Here is a 14,430-nt window from a genome sequence, read left to right on the forward strand (position 1 = left end):
GAAGTAATTCAAATTGAAACAAAGATTTATACATAAAAACGTTTATCGCAATTTTATTCATAGTCTCATTTATAAGATGAATTATTATAAGATCTTTAAAGTTTTACAAAGAAAGGGGAGGCACTACCGTATCAGTCAGAAAAAACAATAACATGATCTTAACATACAACATATACATACAACATGATCTTAACGATGTAAGAACAAAGTCAAAGAAAATACTGGAAGGAGATTTCTGATTGCCTCTTAGTGGTGGATCAAGGTGACATTTTTATACTTTATTACATTTATATACACTTCTCAACTTTTTAAAATAGGCATGTAGAGTTAAGTTAAAAAAACTAAAAATATATATATGCAGAATAAAGTCAAGTGTAATGATATATTAAGAAGAATTATTTCTTTTCATATGAACTGTTACCATAGTTTTCTCAAATTTTCTCCTAGTTACAACTTTCACCACTTTAATCTATCTTGCAGACTACTTCTTGAGTAATTTTCCTAAATAATGTTTTGGTTATTATACTTCCCTGTCCAAAAATCTTCACAGACTCCCCCGTCATCTATTAAATACAATCAATTAACCTGGTATCCCAGGCCTCACTCAGACCACTCACAAGCCCTCCTGTCTGCCATTATTTCTCCCTAGCTGCTTATTTAGTCTCCCTCCCGTTTATTTTTAACCAGGTACTTTCTTCTAAAAAACTTACTGGCCAGTGAGGGAGTCAGAAAAGTAAACAATTTATTATAGACATGATTACTATCTATAAGAATATTATTGCAGTAGTTCAAGAGAGAAATGATGAGTGACTGAATTAAAACACTAGCTATAGGGAAGAAAAGCCAGAGAATCGAAGTAAAATCAGTTGTATTTGGATATGGACAAAGTCTTAATGAGAACTCAAAATGTTTTCATTTCCAACATGAGGATGGGAATCTGGCAAGGCTTCCTGGTAGAGGGCTATTTGTATTGAATGTTAATGTTTAAATTTAATATTGTATGTTTATTGTCATTTTAAAACATTTTTTTAATTAAAAAAGAGTTAGGCCAATGAAGTGAGGATGGGGGTGGTGTTCTAATAAAGGAAGCAGTATGTGTGAAAGCCACAGAGGCATGAAACGGCATGGCATGGTAGGACAGCGTGGCTGATTTGACTGCCCTGTAGAGTTCACGTGTGGAACTGCAAGAGAGGAAAACAGGTAAAGGCCATGAGGGCACCTGTACACTGGCAAGCAGCTTCGATGCTGTCTGGAGGCAGTGATAGCTCAAAGGCACGAAAATCTACATACCTGGAGAGATCTACGTTGGCTTTCCACAGAGATTGAGTTGGAAAGATGAGTAGAAGTTAGCCCAGTGGACAATAGTGGAGATATATACACGTGAGCAGCATGTCTTGTTCAAGGGAGTCCAGGTTTTGTTCAGAATAACTCAGGCAACTAGTGTCGCCATAATAAATTAGATGATTGATAGATAGATAGATAGATAGATAGATAGATAGATAGATAGATAGATAATTTGCATTCCATGCTGAAGAAGGTACATGCTAGTTAACTGGCTCCTAGGGCCACGGTGATGGGGAAGCCCTAATTTGTAGGGTTGGCTAATTTTTCTGGTGTACATACTCCCACCGTAGCTCATTTCAAACTACCAGTGATTTAACAACCAACTCGCAAAATTCCTGACTATTTAGCAGTTCTGTTTTATGAACAAGTATGAGCCACTTGTCAAAGGAGTCATGTTCTGAAGAGCCTGGCGGTTCATTTCGAGGAGATATACATGTATGCAATGGGCAGCTTTGGGCTACTGAGGGGTTTTAGGTAGGTGAGTCACAGAATTACAGTTGCATCTTGGAAAGATTCCTGTATTGTAGTTGAAATGACAGTCTGCAGGGGACTAAAAGTACAGGCAGAGACTACTGTGGACACTGCCACATGGTCCAGGAGTGGGAGAAGTAACGGCAACTGAGCCAAGACAGAGTAGAAGTCAAACATGAGTAGAAATGCCTAACTGACCTTTCTGTGAATGATAGCAGTAAATTCTAAGTGAAACACAGAAACGGCTACCTGAGTGAGGCCTCAGGGGACTGAATAAAGGCAGGCAGATTTGGGAGGGGAATCAAAACTTTGGGCAAGCAATCTGCAGAGTGAATTCCTCATTTTTTGTGGCTTTACCCTGAGGACAAATACCCTTGTGTCAGTGCTGAGGGGGTGGCACCCATCACTTTTCTGGCCCAAAGTACCAGGAGAAAGAACTCAGGCAACCAAGACTGCTAGAGAATGAGGTGGAAACCTTGGAAAAGGGAAAGCAAGGAAGTGGGAAGATTATGTGTTTAAATTTGGCCCAACTGCTGACCACTAAACCATACCTCCACAGAATAAACTGAAAGCAGCTAACACCCAAGACTTTAAAGAATTGAACTAACCTGAGCTGCCACTCACCCAGGTGTGAGAATTTTCAGTTTAAGTCTAAATGTGTTAATTACCTGTTAAATTACTTTGGAGTAATTATAAGAGAATTTGGAGTCTTCACAACATAACATTTACATTGTTCACAATATAATCGAAAATTACTTGACAGATCTCAAGGTGCTCAAAAAAAAAAAGGTTATTCAATTTCAATGGAAAGATAATTAACAGATGCCAACCTCAAGATGACCCAGAGGTTGGAATTAGCAGACATATCATTTAAAGCAGCTGTGTCAAAGGTAATGGGATTTTACAGATGTAATTGAAGTCCCAGAATAGTTGATTTGGATAACTAGGAATTTTCAAAAACGTAAGTCCTGGTTCCTTATTATCCAACAGTTCTTCGTCAAGCTTATTTCACCTCCCTTTGGACTTTAGTAAAAGTGGCAAATAGAAACCAGGAGGCACTTCAGTACTGCCTGGAAATTGCCGTAGCTGGATCATGCATGCAGTTTAATAGACACATTTTCTACTTTCCATGTTACTGCAGGTTGTAGTGTTGCTAAACTCTCTGCCACTGCATAACAAAGATCCCTTTTTTCCAGTTTCCATTAACGTTCTTCTAAATTCCTCACTGGCAGCCTCCTCTAAGACCATCAAGTTTCTATTAATATCTTTGAAGTACCTTAGACATTCACCAACACTCTTCAAGTCCTTCCAGTGTCTGCTCCAAAGCCCCTGCTCCAAAGCCCCTCCCACAATTTAGGCTTTTGTTATAGTAGCACCGCACTTTCAGATACCAAAATCTGTGTTAGTTACATACTGCTGTTTAACAAATTACCCCAAAACTTGAATAGATAAAACATGTGTTACCTCAGTTCCATTAGCCAGGAATTTGGAAAGTGGTTTAACTGTATGGTTCTAGTCTCTGATAAGGCTGTAGCCAAGACACCAGCTGGAGCTGCAGTCGTCTAAAGCAGGGGTCCCCACCCCCTGGGCTGCAGACTGGTACCAGTCCGTGGCCTGTTGGGAACCAGGCTATACAGCAGGAGGTGAACAGCGAGCAAACAAAGCTTCATCTGTGTTTGCAGCTGCATCCCAGCCCTAGCATCACCGCCTCAGCTCCACCTCAGATCATCAGGGATTAGACTCTCATAGGAGCACCGGTTCCTGGTGCCAAAAAAGTTGGGCACCGCTAACCTAAAGGGCTATCTGGGCCGGAGGAGTCATTTCCAAAATGGCTCACTCACATGGCTCGTGACAGGAAGCCTCAGTTCCTTGCTACAAGAATCTCTCCATGGAATCGCTTGAATATTCCCATGACAGAGCAGTTGGCTTCCCCCCAGATCAGGGGATCCAAGATAGAACAAAACAGAAGCCACAGTGTCTTTTATACCCTAAACTCAGAAGTCATTCATTGGCATTTCTGTAATAACCTAGTGGTTACACAGATCAGCCCTATTCGTTATGGGAGGGAACTAGACAAAGTCACAAATAACAGTAGGCGAGGCTCATTGGGGCTGTGTTGGAGGTAGACTGCCAAAAGGACTAATAGTAGAATTCGGAGGTTAAACTGAGGAATGGGATTCATTCAGGAAAAATAAGAAGTATGAGGAAAACCAAGACATAGAAAGAAAACTGCAGCATAATGGTGTTCTAAAGAAAAAATATCTAGAGGGACAGAATTATTAGTGTTGTCATATGTCATGAGGATATTGAGACAAAACTGAGGAGACAATTGTATTTGGCAAATGGGAGGTCATCAATGGCTCAAAGAAAGCATTTTCAGTGGCAAGACAGGGATAGAAACTGGTGGATTGAGAAGAGGGAGGTGAGGAAATGAAGAGAATGAGCATGAAGCAGGAATTCAAATTTTGGGTAGAAGGATTGCCCCTGGATGGGAAGAGCTTTATACCAGATATCTGTTGCTAATTGACAAACCACTCCAAAACTTAATGGCTTAAAAACAATTATTAGTTCACAAGTCTCTTGGACAGAAATCTAGTGGCACTCAGGAAGTTCTTCTGGTCTCTGCTGAGCTCACTCATGAAGCTGCAATCAGCTGGTATGTCACCTGGGTCTGGGTGGTCCAAGATAGCCTCACTTATCTATTTGGTAGTTGGCAGGCTATTGGCCAGGATGCTCTTGGTTCTCTTCCATATGACCTCTCCAGCAGGCTAGCCCAGACAGTAGTGCAAGAGCAGAGACTACAAAGCTATTGAGCCTAAGCTCAAAACTCACACAGCATCACTTCTACTACATTCTGTTAGGCAGAGCAAGTCTCAAGGTTAGGCCAGATCCAAAGGATAAGGAACTAGATTTTACCCTTGGATGAGAGCTGCTGAGAGAATTTGTGGCCGTTTGTAACCTGCCACAAAAGCCTCCTTGGATCTTGATATAGGAAGGGTAGAATAAGGATCAGTAAGAATGTGGATGAGGTTTTAGTGGGTTTTGCTGAAAGTAGAAAGGAAAAAGAGTAGGAGGCTTTAAAAACATGATATTCCACAGTAATTCTTTTTCTTGCTCATAATAGTCATTCGATAAACATTCACTAAATATATAACGTTGAGATTTCTTATAACATTTCTGACATTTTTCAAAAAGACTGAAAAGCTTAATTATTTTAACAGTATAAAAATTATAAATAGTATTCTTTGCAACATGTTGGATGATCTTGTGTATACTGTACACACAAAAAAGGTCCTCTGATCTCAATACCTATGTTTCCATATACTGACAGTGCCACTAGACTCCTAATTAAGAGGGGCTCCTGTTCTCCCCAACTGCATCGCTTTGGCCTCCCACTGGTCTCTAATGAAAACTAGGATTATATAGGAGAATGCTTCAGGAGGGGATTAGCAGGATACTTCAGATGAGACCAGCTTTCAGGTCCACATGCATGTCCAGCTCTTCTCACCTTCGTTTAACTGTGAAAAATTCTTATTGCTCATCATAAACTGGAAGTGTATCAGACAATTACCAAATAATATCAATTTAAAGTAGACATCGTTTCAATTTCAATTTGCCATACATTGTCTCTTTCCCTAATCATGGAAATAAATTCCCAGAAACCCACAGTGTCTCTTCTTTATTGTCGTGTAGGGCACAGCTTTCTGCAGCTAGCAGCTCCATTTGGGGAGGTTGTGTACCTTTGCTCCCCAGTGGCAGTAACAAGCTTCTTATTGTTGCTGACATTAAGATAGCCGAACTCAACAGTGAGGTAAACACTTCTTGGGACCATCTGGCAAGGTTTTTAATCCAAAATATTCTGTAAACACTGGCTCCATTTGAGTACCCAGAGTCCACTGGCCAGTCACCATCGACTGCCTTTTTATTTCAGTTTTAAGCAGTAATTGAAAGAGCAGAATACTAGACTGTCGACCCAGTTCCCTCACCTTTCTCTCTTAAAATATTTTTAGTTTCATAAAACTGAGATTCTAGGAAACTTACATTCTCTGAGGAAGCTTACAGTACCTTGTGAAGTCACCAATAGAAGTAAATGGGGCCCTAACAGTTTGTGTCATCAGGTATCTAGGGGACAGAGCATATTTGGGATTTCTTCACTGTCAATTGGGAAATACATTTACTCTACTTAAATGAGAGGCAGAAGTTTGAGATTGAATTTCCTTTTTCCTGTACATTTCAGTTTCTTTGTCAAAATGGTTTGCAGTGCGACCTCATTAAGACTTGTAAAGTCTTTCACAAGAAATGGCAGAGATAGGGCACTTTATCCAGTCACAAAGCTGGTTTCTGGAGTTTTCTCCGAGCCTGCATGAAAGGGAATGACTGGGGGTTATTTCAGCTGCGAAGCACCCAGTTGCTGATGCTTCTAATGGTCTCTCTGTCCCTCTTCTGGCAATAAATTTTAGATATTGAAATATAGCTTTGGAGGAAAATGTACTGAAGATTTCTTAAGCTTTTTACAAGACACTCAAAGGCTTTTCACAAGCCAGTGCTCTGCTAATGTGAATTCTTGATGTCTAAACATAAAGGTCCTTTACGGAACTATTTTTAAATGTGAATTTTAATACACAGTGCTTAGAGAAAGGGAATGCAGCTGGACCATTAAAGCATGGTATTTTGCCATTTTTAAGTAATAGGAAATACTGATTAAGAGTGTTATAAAGATTTCAACGTACATAATGTGATTGTCTTTAATCATAACGTATTACCACAAGTCTGTGTAACAAAAACATTAACTCTATTAAAGACAATGGCATACCTATTATACTGTGGCACGTTTTAATTATTTCCATGCTGAACAGGATATTGAAGAGCTTATTATCTAAAGGTCAGGATAATGCCCAAGACATGGCCAAGCCCAATGAGTGTCAGATGCATGGAATGTTGGATGACTTCATAGTTATGAAATTATTTCATTTCTCATGATAATTCCTGACTTGCCAAGTTAGTGAATTTTAAGAACTCTGAGAACAGATTTTAAGATAAACGTGAAATAATCCATACTTTTGGAGTCCGGGACTTCCCTTCAGGCATTAGTTCATATTTGACTTGCTTGACTTACACTTGGGGATAAAATGAGTTAGGACAAGGTCTGAGATACCACATTCCTGTACTGGGAAAGAAAACCAACTTGCACAACTTTGGCTCATGTTTCTTGTTACACAGGCACTAAGAAGCAGTGGTTGCCATGAAATTCTTTATTTAACCTTTATAAAAATGTTTTCTTAGTATGGCAGGGCAGTTTAGTTACATGAAAATAAATAACTAAAAATTTTGAGTTTTTTTTTATATCCATCTGTTGACTTTTTTTTTTTTTTTGGCTGATTAAAATTTAGGGCTAACAATTAAATTTGTCTAAATAGCCGCGATGACCTAAAATAAAGATTGCACTAAAGTACTTGATCTTTTCTTAGGACATGTGTTGGCATGTCTTCTACTTTACATTAAACTAAATTTTGCTGAATGAGTAATGTTAATTTCAGAAATATTTAAAAGAAAGTTATTATTCAAACTTTAGTTAGGTGTCTCTATTTTTTACATTAGTATTTAGTTAAAATTGAGTTTCAAACAAACAAAACATGACATTTTGGCTCACAAATTCAAAATGTTTATCCAAATCTGAATGACTATCACATGGTATCTCCAGGTTCTTATCTTATTGGCTTCCATTTCTCGGCTCACCTAGATTGTTCTTTATTATTTCATCCAATGTACTCTTATCTCTTCTACTGAAGAGTTGGGTCCAGCCAAAGCATGACGGCCTTTGACTATCATTCTGTCAAGAAAGTATGTCTACATAGCACCAGAATCTTCTGACTGATAGTTCAACTCAGTTAAACAGTTAAAATTTTTAATTTATTTAATTTAATTATTTAAAAAGAAAATGTGAATTATATCATATTTTATAGACACACCATACTCTTCACACACACACACATGCGCGCGCGCATACGCATTTCAGATCTCTCTGAATTTGCACTTTTCACCCCTTTGTGGTAGTATCAAAGGCAAATAGTCTCAAAGACTGTCCCACAGTCCTGGACATCAGGCAGCTATTAGTATCCACAGCTCATGTTTTATTAGTCATGTATCATTTAAATATAGAGAAGCCCACACCCTTTAGGAACATGAAAACAATAGATATGTGAATGAAATGACCTCCTTAAAACAAGCCTGTATATCATTTTACACTTTTCTTACTGTATACATTTATATCTGATTTCATGATGAGTAGGTTCCAACACTTATGCAAAAAATTATATTTTTAATAAATGAGGAAATTTGTTCATTTTGCAAAAAAAAATTTGATGTAAATTATTTTTTCCTAATTTAGATGATTTAAATTGAGCATCTCATTGTTTTATAATGTAAAAGTCAAAAGTGCCACTTTTGCACCCTACTCTTGCTTCTTTTTAAATTTATTTTTCTCTAAGTATGTAAATTTCAGCCAAAGATTGAACAGACTAATACTTGAACAGTGAAAACCAAAAACAAATTCTTGAATTTAGATTTCTCTTTATAGTCGTTTATGAAAAATAAATATCTATTTTGAAAAAAAGAGCCTAAGACTTGGTTATAGATATGTTGAAATATTAATTAAACCTTAATGCTTGCTAGAAATATGTGCCATTTGACATCCTATTTACCCATACAAATTAAAATGATTTATCATAGCTATTCAGTGAAATGACACAATGTAGTTTCAAAGCTATGAAAACATTAAATATTAATAGCATTATTTCTTTTTTATATTAATTACATATGTGTTGTTTTTTTCATACCTATGACATTTTCTCTCATATTTCTTCAGCTCTGTCTTTTTGCTCTGCATAATTGTAAAGATTTTCAAGTTTTTTCTGTAGTAGTTTTCATCCATGCTCCAGTCCCATCAGTGTAGATCGTTATTCTGCAAATGCATTTGTAGTTTCCTTGTGTTTATTTCTTATCTCATTCCTTTTTTATATTATTTAGTGATCTTTTATATCTCAGACTCTTTTTTATTTATACCAGATTGCTTTTCCCCACAATATTTTTCTATAGTTTTATAGAAATCATATATTTTTCTGTACTTGAGAGAAAACCCAAAACTTTCCTGATATTTTTTTTCCATAAATTCTACAACAAGGCTCTTAAAATAGAAATGTGTACTTTCTTTTTACTTGAAATGTGGGCTCTGCGTGCTTTCTTCTATTGGACATTTTTCATTTTAATAAGATTAATTTTTATCTGATTACAAAATAATACATATTTATAGTATAAAATTTAGAGATTACATAAAAACACAACACACACACACACACACACACACACACAGGAAATTTAAAACACAAAACTCCACAACCCCACTGATAACCACTGTTAGCATTCTGGCATATTTCTAGCCATTTTCTCCCTTAGGAATAAATATATATACTTTTTGTCCATTTTACAAAAACGAAAGGTATACTGAACATATCTTTTGATAATGTGCTCATTTTTAATTAATCTGTTGCTAACTAATATTAACATTTTTTTCATGCTATGATTTTTTTTCAATGGCTTGAAAGGATTCTACAGTAGAAGTACAGTTAAGCATAGAGGCTTTGAGTAAGCACACTTTAGTTCACATCTTAGACCTTGCCCTCCCCAGCGCTGTGGCCCTGGGCGGGTCATTCAGCCTTCCTCTAACTCTGATTTTTCATCTGTAAAGGGAAACGAAAGTATCTACCTTGTAAGATTGTTTTAAGGAATAAATAAGAAAATATATTAAAAGCAGTTAGCCCAGGGCTTGGCACATAGTATGTGTCTAATAAATTGTAGCTGTTATTGATTTTACTATATTTTATTGACCAATTTCCTAGTGATGCCAAATTTCCATTATTAAAACAATGCCAGAATAAATGTACATCTAGATAAATCTGCACATATCTATAATTTTTACCTTAAGATAAATTCCTATGTAGAATTGATGAGACAGTGCATATCTGAAACTAAGATTTTTGACACAAGGATTACCCCCAGCAACAATTTTCATTCTAACCAACATTTTTGAATATGCCAGATTTCATTCTTTTGTAAGAAGTTGTTTAATGCTGATTGCACAGTATTTGTGGCCTTCAATGAATTCAAACAGTCTTGAGGGAAAACCCACAAGCCCTCACATTTTGTGGAAGAGTAAACTACACATTTGTAGTGACAGCAAAGCTTCCGTTCTATCTCCCCCTGAAAGACTGATTTGGAAAGCTTTTTTTCTTCCTCCTTTCTTCCAAAATACAGTGCATCGAAGAGTCCAAGCTGTCCACTAGGAAATAATTCTGTTTGATTTCTTTCCACTTTATCATTCTTTAGGTGTGAGATTTTGTTCTATAAATGTAAAAGGATATATAGGGTCCTAAGACCTCTAGTATTGACTCAGGGTGACACCAACTGTTAGCCATTACCTAGAAATTTTTATACTTGGTTCTAAGCATTATTTCAAATACTCTGAATATTCTGAAATTCAAATGCCTTGGAAAACAATAATGAGCAACATTTATTTTATATTTTAATTTATTGGTGTAAAATATACTGTCAGTTTTATGTATGCATTCTAAACAAGCAATTTAACTTTAATCTGTTTAATTTGATCAATAGCTTTCCAGATATTATTTTATATAGACAAGATTTTTAAAACATTTTAACTTTTTACTCATGATGCTCACATAATATAGGGTCTATTTTATGCTTTAACATCAATATTGCGATCTTTAAGTTATGGATCTGACGGATTACATTGATTTTTAGTTTAATCTAGCATCATTATTTACCTAAAGCAGATCTCCTGTGTTGAAGGTCATTCAGAATAGGAATCATTTCTAAATATTTTGTTTTGATATTCATTTTATGATTTTTTTGTGCAAGTATCACCACTAAAATGTTTGAATAATTATTTTTCAATAATCCCGATTTATTTATTTACTCAGTACTATGCACTAAGCTCTTGGGATATAATGATAAGATAGAAGCTTAAAAAATAAATATATATTAATATACATATATTCAGTAGTTTATTTCACCTGGATTGCATGTTAATTTTTTAGACCTTCTAAAATTTCTACAGAGAATACAGTGGATTGGGAACACTTTTGAAGTTCTTTAGATTTTCAGTTTCTTTTTAGAACATTACATGTTACTATGCAGTAAATTATTATAAAATGAAAAAAATGCAAATGAAGCTGAACACAGGTTTTAATTTTTGATTAGATTAGTAGGTAGAAATAATCTCTAACAGTTTTTAAATGAATAGTGTAATAAAGTTTACGGAAAAATAGTATCTTCATTTATATTTTAAATATAATTTAAAATTTTTTCTTAACTATCCCCTTTCTCTTTCTCTTTCTTTGGTGTACCGTTTTCCTAGATTTTATAGATTTTATCTTGTTCTTTCCTCTGTAATCTATCAATACAGGAATTCTCCCTTTGGACATGACTGTGGGTGGTCCTGAGAGCTAGTCCCCAGTCCCCTGATCAGTAATTAAGTTTTAAGTTTTATTTTGTATCAAAAAAAAAAAAATGAGTAGAAAGCTGTATATACTCCCATTTGAGGTCTTCAGTGGAAAAACTACAAATTTAGTCTGGTTGCCAGCATAGCACTGCGGGGCCTGGGGCGTAGGGCGGGATTGGGGGACAGAGGTCTGCTGGAAAAAAAAGAAAATGTAGCCCCTTGGGACCTTGCAATGAGTGTGGCCACTGTACAACCTGTCTTATTGCTTAGTTTCAGTTTCCATTGAAAAGTACAAACAAGAGTGGTTCCTATTTGATTTTTTTCCCCCAGTGGAAAATATTAGACACTAGCTAAAGTAGGCCAAAGAGAATAAAAAGCCTGAATAGAAAAGATCGATGGAGGAAGTGAGTCAGTAAGGGAAATTTGATAGAAAAGAGGGGAAAGAAAATTTCCAAGATGATAAGAGAACATAAAGATACCTCGGATTCCAGGCAAAAGAGATAGTGATTTTTTTGCTAAGTTCACTGCTTCCTCCGTCCCATGTTTCTGGCCCATATTGCCTCTCATCCTGACTATTGCAGTTGTCTTCCTGCCTCCACACTCCTCTCCTGCCATCCTTTCAACACATTGCTCACCTGTACACAAGGCTTCAGTGGCTACCCACTAACTCCTGAGTGAAGCACCAGTTCCTTAGCTTACTAATGCAGTGCTGGCCACAACCTAGATCTGTCTATCTGACCTTATCCCTCACTCCTTTTTTCATGCTCCCTTTTCTCCAACCAGTCGAGGCTATTAACTTTGCCCCAAGCATCTCTTCCGACTTTCACATCCCAGATTGTCCCTTTTGGCCCAGAAATGAAGGGATCATCTTTGCTAGTTGAAATCCTACTCAAACTCTGAGACCCAATTGCTACGAGAAGCTCTTCTAATCACATCAGCCTAGAACAAACCCTCCCTTCGCTAGACTTCTGTATCATTTTGTACCTCTTCTAATGCCTCTTGTTGTTTATACATGCCTTATTTTCCCTATAAGATCTTAAACTCCTTGAGCTCTTCCTTTTATTTCCAGCATAGGGACTAGCATACCACCTTCCTTATAGTACCTGAGTAATAAAAATGTATTGGATGAATGATAGAAGGAAATCTCATTAGGATCAAGTAGTCTAACACAAATTTCAATTTTGTATGCCTGATTTTATACTTCTTTCAGCATAGAAATAAAAGTAAATGTATGAGTATTTATTATGAAATGGAGACTTTTCAGAATCTGTAGTGACGACATTGTCAGTCAATCCCCCAACAAGAACAGAACTTCCCACCTGCACTTGATGTCAGTGGGTATCTGAGCACTGCTCCCTATTACCCAAATCAGTTTCACCACAGCACAGAGGACTAAAGTAAGCTGGGCTCCTGAATTTCTTTTGCAGTTTTCCTCCCTTAGAAATGTAATTCATTTCCTAATAAATTATATACATCTAATTGCCAGTGACATATTTAGATGCTTTTTAACAGTAGACCAAACATTACAAATATTCTGCTGGTGATGCATGTAGAGAAAAGAGTTATGTCCTTCTCCTACTTAGCTTTTCTGTGTGAATTAAATCTAAATATATCAGAATTTTTGTAATTCAAAGAAAATATCTGTACCAACATTTTGAGAGTAAATGCTGCCAAGTGGAACCTGACAGCATATTCCTTGGTGACATTCAGTCATTAAAAGTTGTGTACACAGAGTGAGCAGCTCCCTAAAACTGAGCTCATATGCAAATGTGAACACTCCTCAATTAAAATCACATTGTGTACATTAAAATTTTCTTTAGATGCTATGGCATTTTCAGGAAAATATAGCTGAGCCTCACTTTATGTACCTTGCCTTATTATTATTTTTTTGTCATTTCCAGCTACTAGTCTCTCCAAAGAAAACGGCTTTCTTGTTCCTTTTAGTTCTGTGTGTGCCCTGAGCTTTATTCCCCATTGCTGCTACAAAAAAAAAAAAAAAAAAAAAAAAAAACTGAAGTGGTTCCAAACACCACTATTGTGTTTTGTTTTGTTTTTTCAATACTAATATTTAAACATCAAAAGTACTCTGGTACTTTTGTGTTGTAGAGTATATGTAAGACCAAATTTTCCCTGAAGGGATTTGCTGTCCAGGATGGATTTTGTTGTGTTGTGTTGTATTCTGTTGTGTTGTGTTTTCAACTGTTAGCCTTCTTTTTTAGAAGTCATCTGAATGGTAGCCTTTTGATTTCTCAAGATCACTGGTGGTTGTGTGGGGGAAGAACTGGAGTGGGGCCATATTAAAAGTAGGGAGATGAATTAGATTTTTAAAAATATTTTATTAAGCTATATAGATACATAAAACCCCTCCCTTAATTTTCCACCAAAAATTATACAGTGATGACCAATGACCTTGGAAAATTTTTTAATTTAAGCACTTTATGAGGGCTCCTCCTAATGCTAAAACAAAAAAATATTTTTTTCATCAAAAGACATTTATTATTATGGCAATTCCCATGTAAATCCTAATGTGTTTATTTTAGGGACTGATGATGATAGGTTGTATAGAATGTTTTCAAAATTTTATTCTGTTAATTGGGAAAATGTTTCACACTGTTAGCTCTTTTTAAAAATCATATATGATATGAAGAAAATATTAAGTTTGTGTGTCATGTAAGTGTTTTTCCTAAAATGTCAGTTTTATTTCCTTACCCTCAGTAATCATATAGAACATTGTTTGTTTTCGTTTAAAATATATCCTGAAGAAGCAGTAATTATTATGTTTTTTTGGAATACTCATTCAGTTAAACCGATTTTCTTAGTTGCAACTAACTGGTGGTAGGAGTGGAAATAGAAAATATTGGATGACCATTAAAGTAATCTAGATATTATCAAAAGTGGCAATAATATATGAAGTTGTGTGAATGAATTAAGAGACTCACTTGATAAAAGTTATAGTAGATACTAGAAAAAATAGAACAGACATTTTCTCATACATTCAAAATGTTGAAAGTATTTCTAATTTGATATATATGATCTCATAAGGAGAGTACATTAAATGAACTGCATCTTCAAATTGCTCTTTTATTCTCTATCAAAAG

General features: G+C 35.9%; 1 protein-coding gene across 8 annotated transcripts in view; it reads left to right on the top strand.

Moving 5' to 3' along the window:
• VPS13B (vacuolar protein sorting 13 homolog B) overlaps positions 1 to 14,430 on the top strand; it is a 670,010-nt gene that overhangs the window by 593,814 nt on the left and 61,766 nt on the right. The gene's annotated exons all lie outside the window — the stretch shown is intronic.

The sequence above is a fragment of the Rousettus aegyptiacus genome, unplaced genomic scaffold, assembly GCF_014176215.1.
Source record: "Rousettus aegyptiacus isolate mRouAeg1 unplaced genomic scaffold, mRouAeg1.p scaffold_m13_p_15, whole genome shotgun sequence".
NCBI lineage: Eukaryota > Metazoa > Chordata > Mammalia > Chiroptera > Pteropodidae > Rousettus > Rousettus aegyptiacus.